The sequence below is a fragment of the Dreissena polymorpha genome, chromosome 1 (genome assembly GCF_020536995.1).
Source record: "Dreissena polymorpha isolate Duluth1 chromosome 1, UMN_Dpol_1.0, whole genome shotgun sequence".
NCBI classification, from domain to species: domain Eukaryota; kingdom Metazoa; phylum Mollusca; class Bivalvia; order Myida; family Dreissenidae; genus Dreissena; species Dreissena polymorpha.
In genome coordinates, this window is record NC_068355.1 from 19,900,231 (window position 1) to 19,924,698 (window position 24,468).

At 35.9% G+C, this 24,468-nt stretch overlaps 1 long non-coding RNA gene across 1 annotated transcript; it reads left to right on the forward strand.

Moving 5' to 3' along the window:
• The first annotated feature begins 2,822 nt into the window (after window positions 1–2,822).
• LOC127873494 (uncharacterized) lies at window positions 2,823–22,250 on the forward strand. The gene is made up of 3 exons (XR_008046185.1): window positions 2,823–2,959; window positions 4,290–4,390; window positions 22,207–22,250. It is a non-coding gene; the product is annotated as an uncharacterized LOC127873494 (long non-coding RNA).
• Window positions 22,251–24,468: the final 2,218 nt, after the last annotated feature.

Genomic DNA, 24,468 nt, shown 5'->3' on the forward strand with positions numbered 1-24,468 from the left:
AATATCAGGAGAGTTTGGGGCTTGAGAGTTTCATTTATCCTAATGAAAGACTCGCCCTCCTGTAAAATGTGGTTATAAATAAATCCACTTACCATTCGGAGGTTCAAAACTCCGCGGAGAAACCATACAGCGGCAGGATCGAAACCAAACATAAACGCCATTTGTCAAAAATAAGACTGAAATGTAACAAATAAAGTGCATTCACAGGGGTGTCAATTTTCTGGATTATTCCGGAAATCCGGATTTGAGCCGTCTAGGGTTGATTTTGAGGTGAATGTAAATCCGATGAGTTTGTTTAAGGCGGGTGGGCCAGGGACAAAATCCTTTTTTTTATGACCCGAAATAGTAAAATGGTTTCTGGATGATAACTGAAGAACCCTTATTACTAGGATCATGAAACTTAATATACATGAAAAAAAGGATTATTTTGTATCATCTCTTTTACTTTTCATTTCAGTGGAATGGCCATGAACTCATTTGGGGATGGTTCTTATGATGGAAATTGTACGTACATGAGTCTGAGGCATTGCTCTCTACACGTTGTAAGATAAACCCATTTATGCCTAGTGGACTCTCTAAATTTAGATCCTTCTAAATTTATTTCCTAAATTAGGGATGTCTAGTATATTTACTTCTATATTTATAATATTTCTTACAGAAATTCCTTCAAGCAGACTTTGATTAGACGCCGCATCATGCGGCGTCTCATCTGGGTCTACGCTGTTTGCCAAGGCCTTTTTTCTAGATGCTAAGCATAAATGGGTTAATGCGCTGCAAAGTTATTATCTGTGTAACTGAGACATTGAACAATCAAAGGTTGTTGCTAATAAATAATATCTGGATTTAAAAACTGATTAAAACTGTTTAAAAAGAAGTTGCCCTTATCCAGTGTTTTTTTTCAAAGGGGAAAAACGCGTCGTTTTTTAGGAAAAGGGAAAAATTACAAATTCACTCTTTTTATGTAATGATATTTATTATATGAATACACATGTATGTATGAATGCAATATTCACAGCTGAATGTCTCTGTCCTTTTTCTTAAATATATATCAATGATTGTTTCAACTTTAGTTTCAGACAGTTCAGCCGTCATGCACAGTCTCAGTTTTCCTAGCCAATTTCAGTCTAATTGGATTTTTTTAAATCGATAAAATGGCAAATTTGAGCATTTTTTATCAATAAATGGAGCAAATTGGAATGTTTTTATCAACAAATGTCGACACAATCTAGATACATCAGACCTTTCCCTGGCCATTTTGGGAAAAAATGAAATTCATGTGAAAAGTGACCACTGATTTGGGAAAAACTAATTTAAGTCTTTATGATAATTCAAAATCATATTAATATTATATTTATATACTTTGTTAGTTGTTTATGAAATAAATATGAGAAATATGTATCATAAAACAGTTCTTTTTTTTTTTAACTTCTGGAGGGGATTTTTTCTACGAAATAGGGAAAAATATACAGTATACTATTTTTTTAGGGAAATGAGGCCGAATATCGGCCCCGAAATTGCCATAAAAAAACACTGTTATCAAACAAAACACATTTTTTAACCAGGTTTTCCGAAGGAAAAAACTGGTTATTAGATTGGCGAATGCGGGCGGGCTGGCTGGCTGGCGGGCTGGCGGAACAAGCTTGTCCGGGCCATAACTATGTCGTTCATTGTAAGATTTTAAAATCATTTGGCACATTTGTTCACCATCATTGGACGGTGTGTCGCCCGAAATAATTACGTCGATATCTCCAAGGTCAAGGTCACACTTTGAGTTCAAAGGTCAAAAATGGCCATAAATGAGCTTGTCCGAGCCATAACTATGTCGTTCATTGTCAGATTTTAAAATCATTTGGCACATTTGTTCACCATCATTGGACGGTGTGTCGCGCGAAATAATTACGTCGATATCTCCAAGGTCAAGGTCACACTTTGAGTTCAAAGGTCAAAAATGGCCATAAATGAGCTTGTCCTGGCCATAACTATGTCATTCATTGTGAGATTTTAAAATCATTTGGCACATTTGTTCACCATCATGGGACTGTATGTCGCACGAAAGAATCACGTCAATATCTCCAATGTCAAGGTCGCCACGACTAAAAATAGATTTTTTTAAAAAACAAACTTACAAAGGGGGTTAATTTTGTTTGTTCATTTCAAAACTTCAGTTTGAGTTTTCTCCCTTTATCAGATTTTTTTTTCACAATGAAAACCTGGTTTTGTGACAATTTTGTCCCTTGTTTAATCTTAATCTTATTAACCTATCTAGAGTTTTTAACTCCCCCTTCCTCTTTCTGTCTCTAACCAGGTTAATCAAAATGTTAGGTTTTCTGAAAAATGAGCCACTTTTCTATATCTTTTGGAATGATGAATTTAATAAGCATTAAGTAAATGATGTCAAAGATTTACTCTGATTTCTAAAATATATTAATAATAATCAATTGATTAATCATAATTGATTACTGAGCCATAACATGTTCTGGAAAAATGAGCTTAATGCATGTGTGTAAAATGTTGTCCCAGATCAGCCTGTGATCAGCCTGTGCAGTCCCGTCAGGCTAATCAGGATCAACACTTTTCATCTTAATGGGATTTTCATTTAAAGAAAAATAACATAAAAACTCATGTGTGTATGCAAATGCATTAAGCCAAGTTTTGCCAGAAAAAAACAAAATTATATTATTGTCCCAAAGAACAGCTCTTATGAAAACCAGCTTCAGCATACAGGTTTAACATTAGCGACTAGTCTTTATAAATGGGTGTTATGGGAGCCAGAACTGATCAAAAGTAATCTGAAGTGGTTTGTTCGTATTAATCAATTTAGACATAAAAGCTGAGCTGAAGAAGTTCCAGGTGGGTGGTGCCAGTCCTACAGATGCGACCCAGTTTGTGTACCTGTACTCGGGCGGCACGGGCAACGGGTCCATCCCTGGCTTTTCTGCCTCATCAGCCCATAAAACAGGTAGTTTAGTTTTAACTTATTTTAGATTGATCAAAAGCCAAAGGCTGATTGAAAAAGCTGTAGAGTTTGCGAAACTCTTAGGTAGAACCATACACCAGTACTTGATGTCTTAGAGGTGGTCTAAAGAATACTCCCACAGTGGGGTTCAAACCAGTGTTGTCCTGTTCACTATACGGACACCTTATCCTCTATGGGATGCGCCATCTATAAGACAGGTACTGTATCTTGTTCCAGATGTATATTGAAGCAGAACTCTGTTTCGATGCAAGTACTTTGCCGTGCATTTTCTTTTTTCACTCAAGGCCATGATTTCTTGAATAGTCTATTTTAAAAGGATAAGCTTAACCTTTTTTTATGTCCCCCACCACTATAGTGGGGGACATATTGGTTTTTGACCTGTCTTTTGGTTTGTTTGTTGGTTTGTTTATTTGCCCCAACTTTAACATTTGCCATAACTTTTGCAATATTGAAGATAGCAACTTGATATTCGGCATGCATGTGTATCTCATGGAGCTGCACATTTTGAGTGGTGAAAGGTCAAGGTCATCCTTCAAGGTCATAGGTCAAATATATGGGTGAAAATCGCTCATTTAATGTCACTTTTGCAATATTGAAGCAAGCAACTTTATATTTGACATGCATGTGTATCTCATTGAGCTGCACATTTTGAGTGGTGAAAGGTCAAGGACATCCTTCAAGGTCAAAGGTCATATATATGGGGACATAGTGTTTCACAAACACATCGCTAAACACATCGCTTGTTTAAATGAACAACTGTCAACAAACATTTAATTTTTAAAATATTGAATGTTTCAAAATCTAAATAAGGTGTAAAATGAATGCTATAGCTTCTATTTAATACACCGATCAAATTTTAAAGAGTAAAAACAACTCAATAAAATTAGCGCCGCCAGCCAGTTGTTCATACTGCTGCCTTTTTTTTAAAAATCGATGCCAGCAAAAATAAAAGTTATCAAGACAACAAACTTTTGTTCGTACATCTTATACAGGTGGTGTCTTTACATGGCATCTTACAGAAATGTGAAAGCGACAAAATTATCAGAGCATTTTACAAATAGGCTGAAATAAAATAACGCATGGCTTCAGTATTTGTACCACTGAAAATGTCAAGGTCTGGTAAGATGTTCATGCCATCCATATTAAATTTTTTGCTTGGCACTTGCTCTGTAGGCAAAAGTGATACACTAGATATGGTTTGTGGTTGATCTTCACAAAATAAGCTTATCTTTATTCACTAAATAAACGACTATTTTATTGACAATTTAATTTGCTTCCCCTTATATTAATGTGTTGGGTGTGCTGTTGTCAGATGATGAAGACAGCGACAACAGCAAGGCTGCCTTGAGCTACAAGGACAGACAAAGGGAAGCTCACACAGCGGCAGAGCAGAAACGCCGGGATGCCATCAAGGTTAGTAAGATGTTGAGTCTGTATCCGTATCTACCGTTTTTAGTCTGTTAAAGTGCTGTTATTAGTCTGTTTAAGTACCTGTTTTCAAGATTCTAGTTAAGAGAACGCAACGCCTTCAAATTTGAATTAAAGGCACTTTTCCCACAGGTATAATCTGTTTTGAGAAAGATCACAAAGTTCCGGTACAATGACACACAGATTTATTCATAAAAGTTGCAGTTGAAAGCGCCATGCGTAACAGCGTTTCAGGTCAAGATTTATTTTTTGTCAACAATTAATAATATTCCCAAAACAGAACAAGGGCATATCCTATCAAGAAAAAAGGCCAGCATCAAGGTAATTAAGGTATTCATTCTCTTTTCAAGCATTTAAAAATGGGCATAATAGGCCTTGGGACATGTTTATTATGATATTTTTGTTTTCCGGCACCTCTGCTGATAGTCACAACTCTGTGACAAACACAACATGATCACAATACAAATGTATGAATGTGGTTGGCATGTATTAAAAATTGTCTTAAACTTATTTAATTTCTCAATTTAGCCAGGCTTTGGAAATATAAGAAAATGAAATGTAAAAAAGAGTACAGATCTGTCAATAAGCTTCTATGAAGGGACCTTTTCACGTTTTGGGAAACTGACAAAATTGAAGAAAAAAAGGTTCAGATTTGCACATTTTTGTTGTAGTTATGATATATGCGAGGAAACAGTAATACTGAACATTGATTATGCTCTTAAATATCCATTATATGCATCTTTTGACGATTTAAAAATCTGAAAATTATAAAGCGTTACAAACACAAAACAATTGAATAATTTGGAGTTCTGTTGTTATTTTAAGCTCATCTGTTTTCGGAGAAAACCCGAGGTATTATCATAGCCAGCTCATTGTGTCGTCCGACGTCCCCTGTCCGTGTCCTGCTAAAACTTTGACATTTTGCTCTAAAATGACAGTGCTTTCACCTACAATTTTGAAACTTCATATGTAGATGCACCTTGATGAGTTCTATACACCACATCCATTTTTGGGTCACTAGGTCAAAAGTCAAGGTCACTGTGACCTCTAAAAAAATAAATTCTGACAAGCTTTCATTTATTATGCCCCCCTTCAAAGAAGAGGGGGTACATTGTTTTGCACATGTCGGTCCGTCCGTCGGTCCGTCCGCATGATGGTGTCCGGATGATTACTCAAGAACGCTTAGTCCTAGGATCATGAAACTTCATAGGTACATTGATCATGACTGACAGATGACCCCTATTGATTTTCAGTTCACTAGGTCAAAGGTCAAGGTCACAGTGATTCGAAACAGTTAAATGGTTTCCTGATGATAACTCAAGAATGCTTACACCTAGGATCATGAAACTTCATAGGTAAATTGATCATTACTGGCAGATGACCCCTATTGATTTTCAGGTCACTAGGTCAAAGGTCAAGGTCACAGTGACAAAAAATGTATTCACACAATGGCTGTCACTACAACTGACAGCCCATATTTCTTTCATTGAATGTGTGTGTCCAATAACTTTAACCTTGGTTAAAGTTTGATAACTTTTGCAATATTGAAGATAGCAACTGCATATTTGCCATGCATGTGTATCTCACTGAGCTGCACATTTTGAGTGGTGAAAAGTCAAGGTCAAGGTCATCCTTCAAGGTCAAAGGTCAAATATCATTGTAGTTTTCTTTCCTAAAACTTTAACCCATTTATGCCTAGTGGACTCTCCTATCCAGCTAAATAGGATCAATTTATTATGACTGGCAGATGACCCCTATTGATTTTCAGATCACTAGGCCAAAAGTCAAGGTCACAGTGACAAAAAACATGTTCCCACAATGGCTTCGCGTATCCACTACAACTGACAGCCTATATGGGGGGCATGCATTTTTTACAAACAGCCCTTGTTTCAACAAGTGTTCGGAAAAAGAAAAATAAATAAATATGGTAAAACAGTGTAAATAGGGTTTATGAAACTCGGACAGTCGATATCCAGAAAGATAAGATAGAGAAATTGAATTTATACATTTCGAAAGCGGAAATGTGGTCTTGACAAGTGCAAGTGTAAGCTTCAATTTGTAGAATTACCGAAATACCACTTTTTTTTATAAAGAATACAAATTTAATCAAAAACTAAAAAAAACTAAAATTGTCATATTAGCATTGAGTTTACACCAACTACATGTTTTTTGTACCCACTTTGCTGAACTTGACAAACTCAGCATTATAAATCACTTTTCTGTGTCAGAAACAAGTGAAAACCATTTTATATTACTTGTTCAATAAAAACGCATTGCTAAATACCATGTTACAAGTTATTTATTACTGATATCACCAATATACGCAGTATCATTGGGGAAGACAGTAGGCTAGTGTCTGATACTGGGAGCTAATATTAAGTAACCTGACCGAAATCCCCTTCATAGAACTCTATTTTATATCAGAAAATGACCAATTTTTAGCTCATCTATTTTTTTTTAAATAAGCTATTGTCATCATGTCGGCGTCGGCGGCTGGTTAAGTTTTGTGTTGTATAAGGTTCACTTTTCTCATAAAGTATCACAAGCTATTGCATTCAAACTTGGTACACTTACTTACTATCATGAGGGGACTGGGCAGGCAAAGTAAGATAACTCTGGTGTGCATTTTGACAGAATTATGTGCCCTTTTTATACTTAGAAAATTTAAAATTTGGTTAAGTTTTGTGTTTAGGTCCACTTTTCTCATAAAGCATCAAAGCTATTGCATTCAAACTTAGTACACTTACTTACTATCATGAAGGGACCGAGCAGGCAAAGTTACATAACTCTAGCGTGCATTTTGACAGAATTATGTGCCTTTTATACTTAGAAAATTGAAAATTTGGTTAAGTTTTGTTTTAAGATCCACTTTATTCCTAAAGTATTAAAGCTATTGCTTTCATACTTGCGGCAATAGAAAATAAATTCCTAGATTCTCATCCATGCCCGCCATCGAAAATCGTCCAGCCCGAACGTTTTTTATTTTAAAACAAAAAACCTGATAAAAAATTCGAACCACAAATACTGAGGACGAAACGGCTGAATGAGTACGAAAATTGTGAAGTGTGAATCGGCAACTCAATGTCTCCGAGGCGATTTTTGATTTTTAACGGCGCACGAGCGTTGTCTGAAATTAAAGTGAATGAGCGAAAACAGCAACAAAATGTTTTTTATTTTGAGGTGTAGAAACTGCGTTACAACCGTAAAAGATTGGTACGGGGTGTCAAAATGTGCAGAAACTTTATCTCTCGCTGACCTGTACGAAGAGTTAATTTGTGGTTCGTATGATCAAGCCCCATCGTTGAAAGTTGACCACCCATAAATTGTCTGTGCCCTTGTCGGCCGAAATAAACTAGAATTGACACAGGTGTTACCCGATGTTACAGTTAGTCAAGTTGTCGGCTGTCTAGGAATTTTTATTTACTTTAGTATTGGAGACACCCCTGAAACTTCCCTTTAATCTCCATGCAATACCATGTTTTAATAAATATCTAGTCATACTGAAACAGGAGCTGTCACCATAGGATGACTTATGCCCCCTATAAACGCTTGATAGAAGTTATGAGCTTTTTTCGAAACCTAAACGCGGACCCTAACTTCAAGGTCAAGGTCACAGGGGTCAAAATTTTTATTCGTTTGGAAAGGCCTTGTCCATATACAAATGCATACCAAATATGAAGGTTATATCTCAAGGAACATAGAAGTTATGAGCATTTTTCGAAACCTAAACGCAGATTTCGAAACCGAAACGCGGACCCTAAGTTCAAGGTCACAGGGGTAAAATGTGTATGCGTATGGTAAGTCCTTGCCCATATACACATGCATACCAAATATAAAGGCTATATCTCAAGGGACATAGAAGTTATGAGCATTTTTCGAAACCTAAACGCAAAGTGTGACGGAAAGACAGACAGACGGACAGTCCGATCACTATATGCCCCCTTTTCTTCGAAAGGGGGCTTAAAAATAATATAAAGGGTTCTGTTACAGATTTGTATTTTCTTTAATACTTTGTGTAGTCAATGTTTTATTGAATGTCAGAGTATGTTTAACATGATATTAAAAGGGTAAAATAATACACAATAGTCAAATTTTGAGAATGTATTTCTTTTATTCTATATGATTTTACATACATACATACATATTGGCATTATGCATATAAACTAACAAATACGTGAACATTTCATTACTTTCATATATAGGTCCGACATAAAATAACAAGTAAAAAAAAAACGCACTCGCCCGCCCCAATTTTCCCTAAAATTTGGATGAGAATCTAGTTATTTATTTTCTGAGGCCTAAGTGTCGCAAGTATAAAAGCAATAGCTTTGATAATAAAGGAATTCTTAGTATAAAAAGGGCACATAATTATGTCAAAATGCACGCCAGAGTTATCTAACTTTGCCTGCCCAGTCCCCTTGTGATAGTAAGTAAGTGTTCCAAGTTTGAATGCAATAGCTTTGATACGACGCCAAGGTGATGACAATAGCTCATTTTTTTTTTCTCAAAAAATAGATGAGCTAATAAATGCAGTGCTCCAGCTAGGCCTAAATCGAAGGGCGCCGCGCCCTGCCCTCCCGAACCTCTGCCCTGTAATCTCTTATTACATTGTAATTACTTTAATCCTCATTGTAGACATTTTATTTGAATGGCTTAATAATAATGGGAATAATACAATTATTTATAACATATAAATTAACAAGCAATAGGAAGCATTCCAGAAACATCGTGCCCTTTTCACAAAAATGCGCGTCTAAAGCGCCCTTTTCACAAAAAAGTGTTTACATAAACAGAGTTATATAAAGTTAAAAATGTGTCAATGTCACAATAATAGGTCAAGGAAAAAAATTAACCATTGGCATTGAACAGCCTGTTCAGATTGTAACTTTGTCATTTATCATGCTACTGTAATTTTACTATCCACAAATGATGATTATGAGGACATGTCAAATCACATATTACACCAATTTCCTTACCTCAAAAGGTAAAGGTCACACTTAGCTGTCAAAAGTCAAATTCTGTCATTAAAACAGCTCGTCTAGACTGTAATCGTCAGGTCGGTCATCTCGTCAGTCAATTGTATTTATCCATTTAAAATGTCCTTTTCACAGATTTTGACATGTATAAACTATTGACAGTCAACCAGTCTAGGTTAGGCCAGAAGGCATATGCAGTTTTTTGTCAAAAATAGCATACATGCCATACGTCCCGATCTCGGCGGGACAGTCCCGCTTTTGGGCCCTTTGTCCCGCCGTCCCGATATGAGACGATTTGTCCCGACATTCGTAAAAAACGATGTAAGGTCTATAGGTTCCCAATAAAATTCGCTATTCAAGCTGTTTCGCTAACACCTACCCCCGCTAATCCCTTTATTGCCCCCAATTAACAATCCGATTCTACTTATCGTGTGTACCAGTGTTGTTTATGACACCTTGTCAGCGATTTATCGGCTAATTATTGATTTTATCAGGCATTCACACCATGGTGGTCTTCAAGATAGTGGTCGCTTATTGCTATCGATAGTTGTATTATAATGAAATAAATGTTGAAAATGTGTTTATTTTTGTATTTGTTTGAAACGGTTTACAAAACAATTGTTTTGTAAAATTAACTCTACGTAATTAATGAGTCTTTTACATTCAATGTTTAGTTCATAAATAGCGGGATAATCCGAATGTGCAATATACGAAAATCGCAACAAACAGTCCAATAAGTGATACCCATCCTGTCTAGTGTAATTGGGTGTAATTGTAATAAAAACAACAAGGTGCTATGCATGACAGTTTGACCCTACTCCAATTAAGCTAAAAACCACGAGGTGCTATGCATGACAGTTTGACCCTACTCCATTTAAGCCGCGACAATTGACAAGTAACAAACTGCGCATGGATACATGCTTAAAAAAACATCGCAACAAACAGTAAAAGTGGTACTCATCTTGTCTTGTGTTATTGTAATAAAAACAACGTGTTGTTATTCATGACAGTTTGACGCTACCCCAATACAGCGCCTGACAATTCACAATTCAGTGTAATCTGTGTATATAAGAAGAAAACAAAATATGATTATTAACATTAGAGAAAAAAAATTCGAGTAAAGCAGCCATAGACTTCTTTTGTGCTTTTGTTTTTGTTGGTGTAAAAACGGTTGAGGCGTTGTTGAGAGGTGAAATAAACACAAAGACGGTTTGCTTCCACCAAAAACTTACCTCTGAAATGTGTACGGCCGCGCAATCCGTGTGTAACTGATGTAACTGTTCGGTAGATAGTTTACTGTAACCCGTACTTTCAGTGTACTGGATAGCCTCCCCTGCGTTAATGTTTACCATTGAAATTAATATCATGAGTATTGTTGTCGTAATGTTCTAGATTTTGTACTCTAAAAAGATGAATATTTTCCTCGTTGTTTGCTATTGTCTTATTTTATAAAACTGTTATTGTTATGTTTTAGATTCCATGCTTCATATCAGATGTTTTATGTCTTGAATAAAAGTATCATGAGTTTTTGTTAGTACTATACTGACTACAGTAAAGTTGGGATGATAAATCGTTTTAGGTGTCCCGCTTTTGGGTCAAATGTCCCGACAATTTTTTATGGAATGTCCCGCTTTGGACCTAAAAAATTATGGCATGTATGAAAAATAGCCAATTAAAGTTCACCCTTCGGAAAATTATTACCTCATTCAACTTACAAAATTAGTATTTCAAAACATTGTCATGGCATTTGTTTTCAATCAGCTAAGGGTTTATCTGAAAATGATAAAGCTTTCTTTATCCATTTGCACATTTCAAAACATGACTCATTCAATCAGTTCCGGTAAACTTTATGCTGCATTTATCTCCCCTGTAAGCATAATACAAAAACTTTATTGCCAAAACTTTATTAATTTATTCCTTTACTTAATGTATACCTTATAGACGCTTATCACTTTGTTTTTATTGGGGCATTATGGAAAATTAAATACAAATTAATCAGAACTGCTGATTATCTGGAACTGGTTGACAAACTGTATTGAAGTTTGTAATTAAATGATTTATATTAATAAATGTCAGTATTGGATCTAAACGCTCTAGTAAAAGACATCAAGAATAAAATTTAAAAAAAAGAATCGCTGCCAACAGGACTCGAACCACTGACTCCTGGAGTACTGGTGTAAAAGTCTATCATTTAGCAGTGATTTTTTTTGCTTTTATTTGTTACAGCTTTTGCCATTGAATTGGGATAATTAGCGTGATAAACCATGAAATTGGAAAAAAAAAGCAGGGTTGGCACCAATCGACCGCCCCCGGTTTTAATCTGCAGTTTTTACCGGTTAAAACCGCCCCGGTCAATACTCCCAAAGTGGTAATTACTGGTCAATACTGGTTGATTGAACTTTACCCCCAAATTTGATTAATATTCCATGCCTAATTAAACAATATTGATAATATAAATTAAACATACATGTTGCTAATAATGTCTTAAGCTATTAATACCCACTATTTTATACCTGTTCATGCAATTTGTAGACCAATATCTCAAAAAAAATTAAATAAGTCAAAGTTTGTCAATTAGATTTTTCTGGTTGATTGAACTTTTTTTTCAATTCTAATGATTTATGAATGATCAGATAATTCTGTGCTTGATTCAACAAAAACCTGTCAATTACTGTGTATGAGCTATTCCTCATGCCCCACTGTCCCCACAGTCTTCTCACCTATACAGGTTGGGGCACCCAAAACTGATAATAGGGCCTTAAATGGCACCTTTTTGACACGACCCTTACTTGTCAGGTATTCTTGCATACATATAGATTTCTTTTTATAAAAAACAACATAGTTAAAAAAATCTTTTATTTTCCATAGATAAAAAAATAAAAAACATAATAAAAAATAATTATAAAAAGAAAAAATAATTGAAAAGAAGAGTCTAGGGTAGACTCTCTGACCCACAATTCGAAAACATCATTTGTTGTCAAAATCTAAAATCAAGAACTTTGATTGCTTATTCATTTGAATACCAATTGAACTTTTAAAAATGAAAGGATAAAAAACCTTAATACAGAAAGGAGATAAGTTAGAAGTAACTATTTAATTAATAACAACCAATTTAACATATTTTACTGTTTTTAAAACAAATTCAAGGCAACAGATAATTTAATTATGCAACATTTTTTTATTTTCTACACTGGATCAGGTTAAATAATATATATTTAAAGGTAAAAAATAAATTAAAAAAAATATATTTTTTTTTTAAATTGGGAATTTTTTTTTCGCCTGGGAAAAAACAACCAGATTTGCATTGGGAATGGGGCCGAATTTCGGACCCATGGCATAGGGCGGAAAAGGCCTGTGACCTTGACAGTCATTTTGCGCAAAAAATCAATGTTTAGACCACTTGGCCATCCATGCTCATACAATGAAGGATGTATTTTATACTTTATATAAGTAATCCTTGTAGTTTCACAAAATAACGATTACTCTCGAAATTACGTTATGCGTTGCAACACTTTATAATTTTCAGGTTTTGAAATCGTCAAAAGATGCATATAATGATTATTTTAGAGCATGGTAAATGTTCAGTATTACTGGCCCCTTTAAGGAATCATGGAATGCGGAAAAACAAAAATAAGAAACCATTGGTGCATTTACAAAAGTTTTAAAGAAACCATAGCCTTACCTGACCAGATCCCTAAATATCTTCAATTCTTCACTGCCAAGGACTTCTTTCCTGTACTGTAGAAAATGGCCGCTGTAACGTTGTAAGGTAACCGCTGTAAGGCATTATTGGCCGGCGATTTTTGGTTCAAAGGAGTGTAACCCTATTGCAGTTTTCACAACTACATTATTTCGTGATTAAAGGCTCTATAAAGGTGACAAATCCAATTATTATCCATATGAACTTGTCAAATTTTTACCAGATTTCAGTTTCTATTGCATAAAATCTGCTGATAACACAGCTTAGGTACAACGTTGCCAAGAATTATGGAAGATTAGTTCTGGCTTCCATAACTTTAAATGTCGCTTTTTATGATTTTTGACTGGCGCGACTTTATAGTTATGGACTATCCCCAATAGGAAAGTCAACCAGAAATTACCGAAAAGTTGACAGGTAACAAAGACCGGTCCAAAACAGCTTTTAAATGCAGTTATTGGCTCAAATCAACCACTTGATTGGAAAGATTGACATTTTTCACATTTAACTGATATATTCTTTCACAAAATACTATCTTAAACATTTAAAATTTATCTATTCTGCTCTTACATATCGAGAAAAACAGCGATGTGACAGACTTTCTTGAAATGCGAATCTCCAGAGATTTCACGGTCATATGACGTTATTTCTATTTTTAGTAACATACCATGTGCTCAGGTGTTTTCAAATTCAGAATGACATTTCCCGGTATTTTAGATTATTCTGGCTTGTTTTGTAAACAAATGGTAGTGTAAATACAAACTCAAAGTGCATATTACTTAAAACTACCTGATTCACACTGAAATCAGTCTTATAATCCACCAGACGTAAGTTGTTAATAAAAAATAATAGATTTCAGAAAACGAAAGTAATGTTTACAATTTCAGCAAAAAATGTCAAGGTCGATCCGAAAGTATCCAAATGAAAACTTGTCACGTGACAAAGAGACAATGGCGTCAAAATTGTGAATTTCAGACTGATGGTAGTTATTTTGCATCTACTGTAAGATGCATTTGAAACATTTGAACCTTAAAATATTCCCCGATGCAGTAATTTATATTCATTCACCAATATATGTAGAAATGTATCCAAGAAAATGAGCTTTCTTTGATTTATAGCGTGACATAAATATGTTACGACTCTGGTTGACTTTCGATACGGGGTTCGCTTCAGCGTACAGGTATGTCAATACTATATAAACTGTACGCTGAAGTTTCTTTAGCTAATGGAAGATATACCCGTTTCATAATTGGAAGAAATGTTAACATTTTTGCAACTAACGTGATGTTTAGCCTCAGAGCGGTGACATATGCTGAAATAGCCAAAAGAAAATTAAATTTTAAATTCTATTTTAAACATTTTTTTACCAGCAGAAAGTAACTAATTAGTTCACAACAAACGTTTTAACCATTTAGAAGAGACCTACTTTGTGAGTAATACCGGAAAAGGTTAAAAATCATCTATATATTTTTGGTGACCTGAGTCACTTTCACTTTATCTTTCCCGAGTAAACAGCGATGTAAATAAACGGTTTGTTTGTAAACACAATTGACTCTGAGGACACTTTATTTTGAGCTCAAAACAAGTTGTATTGCTCATTTTTTATTAGCTCATCTATTTTTTGAAAAAAAATTATGAGCTATTGTCATCACCTTGGCGTCGGCGTCGGCGTCCGGTTAAGTTTTGCGTTTAGGTCCACTTTTCTCAGAAAGTATCAATGCTATTGCATTCAAACTTGGTACACTTACTTACTATCATGAGTGGACTGGGCAGGCAAAGTTAGATAACTCTGGCGTGCATTTTGACTGAATTATGTGCCCTTTTTATACTTAGAAAATTGAAAATTTTGGTTAAGTTTTGCGTTTAGGTCCACTTTTTTCAGAAAGTATCAATGCTATTGCATTCAAACTTGGTACACTTACTTACTATCATGAGGGGACTGGGCAGGCAAAGTTAGATAACTCTGGGGTGCATTTTGACAGAATTATGTGCCCTTTTTATACTTAGAAAATTGACAATTTTGGTTAAGTTTTGTGTTAAGGTCCATTTTATTCCTTAAGTATCAAAGCTATTGCTTTCATACTTGCAACACTTACTAACTACCGTAAGGGGACTGTGCAGGCAAAGTTATGTAACTCTGACTGGCATTTGGACGGAATTATTGGCCCTTTATACTTAGAAAATTGAAAGTTTGGTTAAGTTTTGTGTTTTGGTCCACTTTACCCCTAAAGTATCATAGATATTGCTTTCATACTTGGAACACTCGCAAACTATCATAAGGGTACAGTAAAAGGACAAGTTGCATAACTCTGGATGTCATTTTTACGGAATTATGGCCCTTTTTTGACCTAGTAACTTTGAATATATGGTTAAATTTTGTGTTTCGATCCACTTTACTTCTTAAGTATCAAGGCTATTGCTTTCAAACTTCAAATACTTTCATGCTATCATGAGGTTACTGTACCTGGCAAGTTGAATTTTACCTTGACCTTTGAATGACCTTGACTCTCTAGGTCAAATTATTAAATTTCTCTAAAATTGCCATAACTTCTTTATTTATGATTAGATTTGATTGATACTTTGACAAAACTACTCTTACCTGACATACCACAATAGACTCCACCCAAACCATCGCCCGTGCCCCCCCCCCCCCAACCCCCCCCCCCCCCCTATTTTTTTTTTTTTTTTTTTTTTTTTTTTTAAGATCATCTCACAAATGACCACCACACCCTCACACTATACCCCCCCACCCCCTCCCCAATTTTTTTTAAACGGTTAAAAAACAAAACTATTTATTTTGATTATTTTATGTTTGAAATACCGTCCAACCATCGCACCCAAGAATCCCCCCCCACCCCCCTCTCCCCCCACCCTAATCCCCCCCCCTTATTTTTTTTTTTTTTTTTTTTTTGTTTAAGATCATCTCACAAATTACAACCACACCCTCACACTATACCCCCCCACCTCACCCCCCCCCCCAATTTTTTTTTATGAAACGGTTAAAAAACACAAATATTTATTTTTATTATTTTATGTTTGAAATACCGTCCATCCATCGCACCCAAGAATCCCCCCCCACCCCCCCCCACCCCCCCGATTTTTTTTTCCTTTTTTTCGCATTTTTGGAAGAAAATGTAATAAATGTCCACACCCCCACACAATGCACCGCTCTTCACTCCACCCCTCCCTCCTTTGTGATTGAAAATGAGAGTCCCTTCACCTTTAAAAAAGAAAATAGATGAGCGGTCTGCACCCGCAAGGCGGTGCTCTTGTTGTAATTTCCGATAGCATATATATATTGTTTTTTTGATAAACTTAATAAATAAAATATGAAAAATATTTAAAAATCGGTAAATAATTACGGATCTTCACCTTTATAGAGCCTTTAACGACTCATGATTATTCAGGACATATCTAATTCGTTGAAGAGTTCGTTAAATTTCGTAACAAACTGCATCAATAAATTCCGAAACGACTCATGATCATTCAGGACATATCTAATTCGTTGAAGAGTTCGTTAAATTTCATAACAAACTGCATCAATAAATTCCAAAAGTGATTCAAAAAGTTAACAGGGCGTCTCGCCGGACAACATCATACTTAACTATTGGTTCGAGAAAGTAGTCGGACATATACGAGTTTACGTTCGTTAAGGGACCTATGCAAACAAGTATAGGTCCCTGGTTCGTTGCACGCCTGTTGTTAACGTGATCCAAGATGGGAGATAGTCAAAACAGTCCCTAGTCAAAACGGCCCCAGTTTGGTCAAAACGTCCACAAAGTAGATTTTAAAGTTGGTCTAAACGAACCCGATGTGTAACAAAGAACTCTGTTCAATATTGTATTTATTTGACGATATACATGTTACTATTCAAACATAATAATAAACAAGAAATAGATATATATGAGTAAGAATATGAGTAATTAATTCTCTTTTTATCAATTAGTTTCCAATTGTTGTCAAACATATAATAATTGACAAGGAAGTGTTGTGTGTGTGGGCTTCACACTGAGCTACTATACTCAAGAGCTTACCCATTTGTTGTACATCTACATCTACATCATACGTCGGCGCAATCACACTTGATTATTACTCGACGGGCATGCACTCTAACAAAGCGGTGATGTGCGACGCGGTGTTCAGTCTGCTCATCATTTTGAATGTCAGGCGTATGTGTTCCGCTTGGAGTAGCGGCAAGCAGAGCAATTACAGATTTAACTAATGAAATCAAGAATTAATTTTACAAAAAAATACCACCAATATAATTCTAAAATAGAGAAAATAACAGAAGTACATTTAATATATATTCTTTTTTTCTTCTCTCCCCATTCTGATTCTCGATTAGGGCCTTTTTGACCAACTGAAAAACTGACTGGGTTGTTTTGACCAAAGTGGAGTCGTTTTGACCATTTACAGGGACGTTTTGACCAACTTTCAGCTCGTTTTGACTAGGGGATGTTTGACTTGGGCCGTTTTGACTGTTAACCATCAAAGATGGCAGACAATTAAAAGAAATAACGATGCTCAGGACACATAACAGTTCAATTAACGACGGACGTCATATTAGTATGGATTAATGAAAAGCGCTTGTCATTCTACGATGGAGCATAAGTTTTAGATACAAATAAAACTCTTTGTTTGGAATTGTATGTACTGATTGTAACAGAAAAAGTGATTGAAAATTGGAATGCAGTCTACTGCAGAAGAAAAATAAGAAAAATACATCTCACAGTTACAAGATTCTCGTTCGTAAATGCAAAAAATAGACAAACATGATTCGATTTATATGTAAGTGGATCTGTGTTTAATCAGATTCATGTGCATATTCTACTTATTATGTTTGCCACTCTATACAGTTTACTGTAACTTCTACTTGTTACTCCCGAACAATCAATCCTGACTATGATTGGGAGGCGCTGTCAAGAAAACTGTGTTAAGAATAAAATATTAGTGCAGATTAACAGATAAAAGTTCGATAAAAGTGTGCAAGATTAAAAACATAGTAGGGTGGCTAAACTGTAACTGTCACCAGCCTATCTTTGTAGATATCTAGGCTGGGACTGGACTTGACCTGGTAAGGGAGACTATTCCAAAGTCTTAGGGTTCTCGGGAAAAAGGAGTTTAGGTGGTACTGTGTACGGGAATGGGGGATCAGGAAGTTCAAGTTACGGGCAGGGGTGAGGTGGTCATGATCAACGTAAACAAGGTTGTACTGAATTTTGTAGAGGTGGATGAGGGAGGTTTGGAGTCTGGGGCTTTCTTGGGTGGGCCAACCAAGCTCATTTAGCATATGAGTAACACTACTCTGGAAGCTATAGTTGCTACAAACATATCTAGCTGCAGCTCTTTGGACACTTTCAATGTTGTAAGTTAGACTTTTCTGCCAAGGGTGCCAAATTACAGAGCAGTATTCTAGTTGGGGTCTAACATATGTGAAGTAAACTGTGGTTTTGATTTTCTTTTTTTGAGTTTTGATGTTTCTCTGAATAAATCTTAGGGAATTTTTTGCCTTGGAGGTTGTGTTGTTTATGTGATGTGTCCAGTTTAGGTCTTTTGAGATGGTTACTCCAAGGTACTTCGCAGTATCGGCGGATTTTAGGATTTTTTCATGTAGGGTGTAATTGAAGATAGTGGGGTTCTTTTTGCGTGTGATCCTTAGTACCTCACACTTATCTGGGTTGAACTCCATAGCCCAGTCCCGCTCCCAGCCTTCAAGTCTCAGTAAGTCCTCTTGTAGTCGGTTTGCGTCTGTCTGTCCCTTAATTGTTAGGTAAAGTATTGTGTCATCCGCAAATAACCTTGTTTTACTTTTGACGGTTTGTGGCAGGTCATTGATGTATACCAGAAACAGGCAGGGTCCGACAATGGAACCCTGGGGGACGCCGGATAACAAGGGCAAATTGTCAGAGATTTGACCTTCAACCGCAACCCTTTGCCTACGGTTGCTCAGGAATGACCTAATCCATGAGGAGACAATGCAGTCAACCCCCATGTTATTATGTATTAACTTGTGATGGTCGACTTTGTCGAAGGCCTTTGAAAAATCCATCCCGATGACGTCAGTCTGTTGTCCACTGTCTAGGCTGTCAAGGACTTCTTGGGAAAAACTCAGCAGCTGAGTTTTTCGCAACTACGTTTAGACCGGAAACCATGTTGGAAGGGACTAAGGATATCATGATTATCAAAGAAAGTCATCATATTTGAGACAATGATATTGGTCTGTAGTTGCTGGCGTCAGATTTATGACCCTTTTTGTATACTGGAGCTATGGTTGCGTTCTTCCAATCATCGGGCACAATGCCTGTTTCTAACGATAACCTGAATATGTGAGTGAAGATGGGGGCTATTTCACTGTGGAGTTCTTTGAGGGCCCTTGGTGAGATTTGATCTCGACCTTGAGCTTTATTGGGGTTTAGGCCTGCCAGGAGTTTGTCAATGCCGTCAACCGTTATTGTAATAGGGGACATACTGTGAGAGGGTGGGTTTAGTACACTTTTGCACATTTGCTTTAGGCTCAATGGTTGTGGTCTGGAGAAGACAGACTCAAACTGTTTGTTGAGAATGTTTGCCTTGTCCTTTGCATTTGTAAAAGTTTGACCTTCAGACTTAAGGGGTGCTACTCCACAGTTTTCAGATTTGTTATGTTTTACAAAGCTGTAGAATTTTTTGTTTTGACCTGGTTGAGAATCGCCTGAGAAGATAACAGACTCTTAAGTACGACCAGTATGAGTTACGTATTTTTCGTTGGATGATCGCCTTTAGGGTCTTAATGGCATGTTAGTGAAATGGATATGGTAAACTTATTTAATATATTAATTACTCTTAGCTAAATACATCAACAACACGACAGTATATATGTTTTTATGGTAAATATATCCACATACTGAAACTGAATACGCTTATTTTTTTTCCACAAATCATGTTTTCATGCTTATGTTTTCCCTTTTGTGAATTTAATTTGCCATGCCGAGACTAATGGCTCTATTTAATCCCCGGTCAAACACTTAAAATTGAAGACAGTGAAAACTTAAACTGGCCTGTGAATTTTTTCTCCTGGTAGGCAGTCTGGCCTGAAAATTGTGACAGTCTTTCACATGTCTGACGTCTTCATATTTTCAGCCCAAAATCCATTTAAATAAAGGATGAATATAATAATATTTCATAATATAATTGCTGGTTTCATTATTAAAACCCAAATGTTCATTAGGAATCCCTCACATTATATTCTATAATTACCTACTTAAGTAGAAGAAAACAAAACATTAGAATTACCTTGCCTGATATTGCCATTTAAAACAACAATGAAACCAGTTGAATACGCAATTCTTTAACAATCACAACAGTGTTACCTATGACATTTATTAAACCTATGCCTCAAACAACTGAATGTTTGATGTGAATGCCAAGATGGGCCAGTTTCTATGAAGTTGAAACTGTAAATTTGCTACACATCAGCAAGCGTCCATTTCGAACAGCATTGACTTAAGGTCGCCGTGGCCTAGTGGATATGGTGTCCGCCTAGTGATCAAGGGTCACGGGTTTGATCCCCACATTGGGAGCATTTTAGATCTCCCCCATAGACACCAAGGAAACGGACTCGAGAGCATTTCATTTAAGCCTTAGGCTTGTTATGCAATTGGGCTTAAATAAATAGGTTTAAAAAAAGATAACAACTAATGCCTCAGTCCCAAATAATCCGATGTGTCCGATCTCCAGGCATCGGGAAGACTGGATACGTCGGAGCCGTCCGCCGTCTGATGAGTGACAAAGTTTAAAACCTCAGTCACAAATAGACACCGATCACTGTCCGATCAGCGGCCGACGTTTTTTTCTGCCTATCGGTCTGGCGCCGGCCGATGATCGCACGCACATCGAGTCATTTTGAAGCATCGGGCAGCGTCGGGATTAATTTTTTATATCAAAGTTTGCAATTTTGGGCCCAGGAAGGAATCAAGTTGAGACCAAAAAAGATCGGACGATTAACGAACGGTTATCACCCGGCGTGCGCCCGACATCTGATTCATTGTACGTGTATCATAACGAGCAGCATACGTCGGGCATCGTGCGGAGGCCCTCCGGCAATCAGACGGTCGCCGGCCGATGTATATTTCTCTGGGAAATACTTTTACTTTTGCCGATACACGTTCAATGCATCCGATGTCGGGTGATTGCCGGGCGATACTCGTGCGTTGATTGTCCGATCTTGTTTCGATCTCCACTTGATTTCTTCCCGCGCCCGACGTCGGGAAAAATTTTAAGTGAGACTTAAAATTAATCCGGACGCCGCCCGATGCTACAAATTGGCCCGGTTTCCGTGCGATCATCGGCCGGTCGCCAGCCCGATGAGCTGAAAAATACGTCGGCCGCTGATTGGACGGGGATCGGTGTCTATTTGTGACTGAGGTATTACTTATCATTCATTGATATAAATAGAATAATACAAGTAATGCAATATTATTATAATAAAATACATTATTATGATTTTTATTGTCTAATATTGTTCATGATTTTACATGCACTTTAGCATGGATTGATTACCAACTTTATACAGGATTTTTTCCTAAACTTTTTCAGACATTGACCTGATTGTGTGAGTCCACCAGCATGACTAACAGATCAAGTTCAATTTTATTTATGTTCTTTGGATTTTTGGCAAAGTAACGGGTCTTGAACTTTGACATTTTCTCTAGAGTTAAAGTTTTCTGGACCTTTTTCTAATATAAATTATGATTTTTTTATGTGAGCCTACCTATTATACTTGTAGTATTAAAAGATAAAGTTCAAGTTTCATTCCAGTCCATTAATTTTGGGGAAGTTACAGACCTAAGACTTTGAATTTTTCTCTAGAAAAACAGTGTCCTGACTTTTCCCTAAATGCTCGCAGATACTGACCTGTTCTTGTTGGTGAGTCTACTTTCATGACTCACGGGTCAATTTTAAGTTTTGTTTTGGTCCATTACATTTTTACAAAGTTTCTCTCCATGGACTTTGGAATTATTTTAAAAATAAAACATTTCCGAAATATTTCCAAAACCATTTCAGATACTTTATTATTAGTCTGGCAGTCTATGTACATGACTTCCATATAAAGTTTGAGTTTTATTCATGTCCATTGTTTTTTGATGCAGCTTTAATAAAATGGACCCAACAGTTGCCAACCCAACAGTTGCCAGGTTGAAGTTTCAACTAGAAAGAGAGAGGATGAAGGTATGAATTCACGAGTCATGCTGTAGAAGGTATCCATAAATTATGCACATTTTATTAAAAATAACTTTCCTCTGAAATTCAATAAAGATAAAACATGGAAAAGGGAGTGCCAATGAACATAATTATTAATGTTCTTTCCTGTGATGATAAATAAAATACACCGTTGGTGAGAGGTTGGAGAAAGTATATCTTATGAGGCTTACAAGCCTTGAACCTTAGAATCATTCGTGTTCCATTATAAGCATTGCATTTTTTCTTTGCAATTTCTACTCAATGTCATTTTGAAAGCACTTCAGTGCATTAAAGAGCTTATAAAAATAATTATGTTTAGCAACAAGTATCTAATATAAATACTCTTGCATTGATGCATTCTGTCCCAAAATATTGTCATTATTTTTGCCATTATTTCATTGTTCTGTCAAAGTAATACTGTAAACGCTTGATCGGCCATAAAAGTCAAATCTTGATTAAAATGTGTTCAGAAAATAAGTCCAAATGTATACTGGCATGATATACCTTATATGAGTTGTTTCTATGAAAATAGGGCTTAATGTGTGTAAAGTGTCATCTAGTTTAGATGGAAAGTATCGTCTTTAATTACCCTGATGCATTTGACATATTTTACCCAGAATGAGGCTCATATATTTATACTTAAATTTTTTGTATATTCGCATATGTCATTATTATAACTTTTTTGGCTATTTCAGTTTATTCCTAAGTCCTGCTTCTACATACAGTGTGTTTTTTTGCAGACAAGAAACCTCCGCAGATCTTTGGCTCAATTCCAAAGGAAGAATCAACCACTGAAGGTATGGATTCACTAGTCATGATGTAAAAGGTAAAGATATGCACATGTTATTAAAAATGTTCCCATGACATTAAAAAAAGAGATAACACGGTTGGTAAGACGTCGCTTGCATTAAAGTGAAGGTTACAGTTGAAACATTTGACACTTGAAATTTGTGCATTTTATTACATGTATATGTAATGTTTATAAAGTGAAAGTGCATTTTCATTTCCAGTGCATAACTTTCACCACATTTCTCAAGTTAACACTAAAGAAGCCACACTTATGGTCCAATCTTTAATCACTTTTGCCATAACATTTTTATCTTGGCCCAGTGAAAATTTATAAACTTAGTTCCTTTGGAAAGTAAGTCGCCCCCAAAATTTGAATCTTTTGCTTCTCAACTTAATTCTTGAAATAACAAAGTTCTTTAAGTGAGCTTAACGGATCACTGAGGGCATCCCATCAACTTTAAGCTCGTAACCACTCTAAAAGCGGCATGTTCTTGATGAAACTTGCTAATACCAGGATTTTATCTGGAAAATATATAAGCTTAGTCTGGAAAATATCTAAGCTTAATTTTGTTCCGGGTCACATGGGTCCAAAAAGTAGGTCATAAGGTCAAATCTTAGAAAAAAACCTGTTACCATTTTAGAGTCTAGGTTTATGACGCAATCTAATTGAAACATGATCATTATGATTATAATGTTTATTTAGGCAATATGTGGGCCATTCTGGGTCTGGTGTGTCTAAAAATTAGGTCACAGGGTTGGGGTCATGTAAGTACAAAAAATAACTCGCAAGGTACAATGTTAGAAAGATCTTACTCTAGAGACCATGCTCTAGACTCTATTTTTATAAATGATGGTTAGAATGTTTATCTTATCATTTAAGGTAAACAATCAAGTGAGGAAAAAGGTGGAGGAAAAACGTAAAAGGTAGGAGTGAAGTGTGTATTCAGTAAAGGGTCCATAATTAGAACAATCCCATATTTCTTATGTCATTTAAATGTGTTTCCACACTTGCCAAGAACAGTTAAGTGAAATATGATTCAAGTTTGGTGGTTGGATAGGTATACATAAGATACATACATTAATTTTTAGTAGGCAAGACAGTTTAATATACAACAACATATCTTTAAAGTGATTTTAAGCTTACCTTGCAACAACAAAAATTAATTCAGGTGACTGTGATTGACACAATTAATTATAATTATACCCCTGTTTTAAAATAATTGGGTAATATTGCAATCACAATAAACATCTCTCAGTCCACTTATGCTTCATTGTGAGGTCTTCAACACAGATCTTAATTCAATCAAACATGATATGCAGAATCCTTGTAGAATGCATGTATTTGTTCCCTTCCAATGATTTATTAGAGAGATATTGATTTT